This window comes from Cebus imitator, unplaced genomic scaffold (assembly GCF_001604975.1).
Source record: "Cebus imitator isolate Cc_AM_T3 unplaced genomic scaffold, Cebus_imitator-1.0 Scaffold243, whole genome shotgun sequence".
NCBI classification, from domain to species: domain Eukaryota; kingdom Metazoa; phylum Chordata; class Mammalia; order Primates; family Cebidae; genus Cebus; species Cebus imitator.
Window position 1 is genome coordinate 246,259 of NW_016107558.1, and position 4,446 is coordinate 250,704.

The following is a 4,446-nucleotide window of genomic DNA, read 5'->3' on the forward strand; positions in this document are numbered from 1 at the left end:
ACACCCATGCACAATCCTAAACATGGGAAAAAGCTTCCCCTGAGGCACACTAGGTCTGTGGCTCTTCACTGCTCCATAAGGTGACATGCCATGGTGAATAAATAGGTGCTGTGTTCTAGTTTAAAACTTGGTGTTTTGTTTCTTTTTTGTTTCTAATATTTTCTCCAGAACTATTACACATTCAAAGCTATTCTGAAAATATATGCAGTTGCCCCTTGAACAACAGGGGTTTGAACTGTGCAGGTCCCCTTATATGTGGATTTTCTTCTGTCTCTGCCACCCCGAGACAGCAAGACCAATTCCTCTTCTTCTCCCTCCTCCTCAGCCTATTCAGCATGATGATAAGGATGATAACCATCGTGATGATCCACTGCCACTTAATAAATAGCAACTGTATTTTCCCACAGAATTCGTTGCCGTGTGTGTATATATATTTATATATATAATATATATAATATATTATATATATTGTAATTTTATATATATGAAATATATATAATATATATTTTTTATTGAACTTTAGATTCTGGGGTACACATGAAGAACATGCAGGATTGTTGCATAGGTACATACATGGTAACATGGTTTACTGCCTCCATCCCCATCACCTATATCTGGCATTACTCCCCATGTTATCCTTCCCCAAGTCACTACCCCCCACTGTCTCTCCATTAGTCCCCCACAACAGACTTCAGTGTGTGATGCTCCCCTCCCTCTGTCCATGTGGTCTAATTGTTCAACACCCACCTACGAGTGAGAACATGTGGTGTTTTATTTTCTGTTCTTGTGTCAGTTTGCTGAGAATTATGTTTTCCAGGTTCATCCATGTCCCTACAAAGGACACAAACTCATCATTTTTTTATGGCTGCATAGTATTTCATGGTGTATATGTGCCACATTTTCCCTGTCCAGCCTATCATTGATTGGCATTTCGGTTGGTTCCAAGTCTTTGCTATTGTAAACAGTGCTACAATGAACATAACATGTGCAAGTGTCTTTATAATAGAACGATTTATAATCCTTTGGATATTTCCCCAGTAATGGGATTGTTGGATCAAATCGAATTTCTATTTCTAGGTCCTTGAGGAATCGCCACACTGTCTTCCACAATGGTTGAACTAATTTACACTCCCACCAACAATGTAAAAGTGTTTCTATTTATCCACATCCTCTCCAGCATCTGTTGTCTCCAGATTTTTTAATGATTGCCATTCTAACTGGCATGAGATGATATCTCAATGTAGTTTTGATTTGTATTTCTCTAATGACCAGTGATGATGAGCATTTTTTCATATGTTTGTTGGCCTCATATATGTCTTCTTTTGAAAAGTGTCAGTTCATATCCTTCACCCACTTTTGAATGGGTTTGTTTGTATTTATTCTTGTAAATCTGTTTTAGTTCTTTGTAGATTCTGGATATAAGTCCTTTGTCAGATGGGTAGATTGCAAAAATGTTTTCTCATTTTGCTGGTTGCCGATTCACTCTAATGATTGTTTCTTTTGCTGTACAGAAGCTCTGGAGTTTAATTAGATCCCATTTGTCTATTTTGGCTTTTGTTGCCCATACTTTTGGTGTTTTAGTCATGAAGTCCTTGCCTATACCTATGTCCTGAATGGTTTTGCCTAGGTTTTCTTCTAGGGTTTTTATGGTGTTAGGTCTTATGTTTAAGTTTTTAATCCATCTGGAGTTAATTTTAGTGTAAGGTATCAGGAAGGGGTCCAGTTTCTGCTTTCTGCACATGGCTAGCTAGTTTTCCCAACACCGTTTATTAAACAGGGAATCCTTTCCCCATTGCTTATTTTTGTCAGCTTTGTCAAAGATCAGATGGTTGTAGATATGTGGTGTTGCCTCCATGGCCTATGTTCTGTTTCACTGGTCTATGTCTCTGTTTTGGTACCAGTACCATGCTGTTTTGATTACTGTAGCCTTGTAGTATAGTTTGAAGACCAGTAGCATGATGCCTCCAGTTTTGTTCTTTTTGCTTAGAATTTACTTGGCTGTGTGGGCTCTCTTTTGGTTCCATATGAAGTTTAAGGTGTTTTTTCCAGTTCTGTGAAGAAGGTCATAGGTAGCTTGATGGGGATAGCATTTAATCTGTAAATTACTTTGGGCAGAATGACCATTTTCACGATATTGATTCTTCCTAACCATGAACATGGAATGTTTCTCCATCTGTTTGTGTCCTCTCTTATTTCCCTGAGCAGTGGTTTGTAGTTCTCCTTGAAGGCGTCCTTTACATTCCTTGTTAGTTGTATTCCTAGGTATTTTATTCTCTTTGTGGCAATTGTGAATGGCAGTTCGTTCTTGATTTGGCTCTCTTTAAGTCTGTTATTGGTGTATAGGAATGCTTGTGATTTTTGCACATTGATTTTGTATCCTGAGACTTTGCTGAAGTTGCTTATCAGTTTCAGGAGATTTTGGGCTGAGACGATGGGGTTTTCTAAATATACAATCATGTCATCTGCAAATAGAGACAATTCGACTTCCTCCTTTCCTAATTGAATACATTTTATTTCTTTTTCTTGCCTGATTGCTCTGGGTGGAAATTCCAATGCTATATTGAATAGGAGTGGTGAGAAAGGGCATCCTTGTCTAGTGCCAGATTTCAGAGGGAATGCTTCCAGTTTTTGCCCATTCATTATGATATTGGCTGTGGGTTTGTCATAAATAGCTTTTATTTTTTTGAGATACTTTCCATAGATTCCTAATTTATTGAGAATTTTTAGCATAAAGGGCTGTTGAATTTTGCTGAAGGCCTCCTCTGCATCTATTGAGATAATCATGAGGTTTTTGTCTTTGGTTCTGTTTATGTGGTGAATTATGTTTATAGACTTGCATATGTTGAACCAGCCTTGCATCCCCGGGATGAAGCCTACTTGATCATGGTGGATAAGCTTTTTGATGTGCTATTGCAATTGGTTTACCAGTATTTTATTGAAGATTTTTGCATCTATGTTCATCATAGATATTGGCCTGAAGTTTTATTTTCTTGTTGAGTCTCTGCTGAGTTTTGGCATCAGGGTGATGTTGGTCTCATAAAATGATCTGGGAAGGGATTCCCTCTTTTTGTACTATTTGGAATAGCTTCAGAAGGAGTGGTACCAGCTCCTCTCTGTATGTCTGGTAGAATTCAACTATGAGCCCATCTGGACATGGGCTTTTTTTGGTTGGTAGGCTATTGATTGCTGCCTCAACTTCAGCCCTTGTTATTGGTCTATTCAGGTTTTCAACTACTCCCTGGTTTAGGCTCAGGAAGGTGCAAGTGTCCAGGAATTTAATCATTTCTTCCAGGTTTACTTGTTTATTACTATAAACAGATTACTGTTTATAGTAATCTCTGATGGTGATTTGTATTTCTGTGGAATCTTTGGTGATATCCCCTTTATCATTTTTTATTGCGTCTATTTGATTATTCTTTCTTTTCTTTTTTATTAATCTGGCTAGTGGTGTGTCTATTTGGTTGATCTTTTCAAAGCACCAGCTCCTGGATTTATTGATTTTTTGAAGGGTTTTTTGTGTGTCTATCTCCTTTAGCTCTGCTCTGATCTTAGTTATTTCTTGTCTTCTGCTAGCTTTTGAGTTTTTCTTATCTTGCTCATCTAGCTCTTTCAATTTTGATGATGGGGTGTCGATTTTAGATCTTTTCTTTCTACTCATGTGGGCATTTATTGCTATAAATTTCACTCTAGACACTGCTTTAAATATGTCCCAGAGATTCTGGTATGTTTTGTCTTAGTTCTCCTTGGTTTTGAAGAACATATTTATTTCTGCCTTCATTTCATTGTTTATCCAGTCAACATTCAGGAGCCAGTTGTTCAGTTTCCATGAAGTTGTGCTGTTCTGAGTTAATTTCTGAATCCGAAGTTCTAATATGATTGCACTGTTGTCTGAGAGACTGCTATGATTTCCATTCTTTTGCATTTGCTAAGGAGTGATTTACTTCCAATTATGTGGTCAATTTTAGAGTAGGTGTGATGTGGTGCTGAGAAGAATGTATAGTATGTGGATTTGAGGTGGAGAGTTCTGTAAATGTGTATTAGGTTTGCTTGGTCCTGGTGAGTTCAAGTCCTGGATATCCTTGTTAATTTTCTGTCTTGTTGATCTGTCTAATATTGACAGTGGAGTGTTAAAGTGTGCCATTATTATTATGTGGGAGTCCAAGTCTCTTTGTAGGTCATTAAGAATTTGCTTTATGTATCTGGGTGCTCCTGTATTTGGTGCATATATCTTTAGGTTTGTTAGCTCTTCTTGATTTCAATTCCTGCTTTTTTTTTGCTCTCCATTTGCTTAGTAAATCTTCCTCCATCTCTTTATTTTGGGCCTATGTGTATCCTTGCATTTGAGATGGGTTTCCTGAATACAGCACACCAATGGGTTTTGAGTTTTTATCCAATTTGCCTGTCTGTGTTTTTTGAATGGGGCATTGAGCCCATTTACATTTAAGG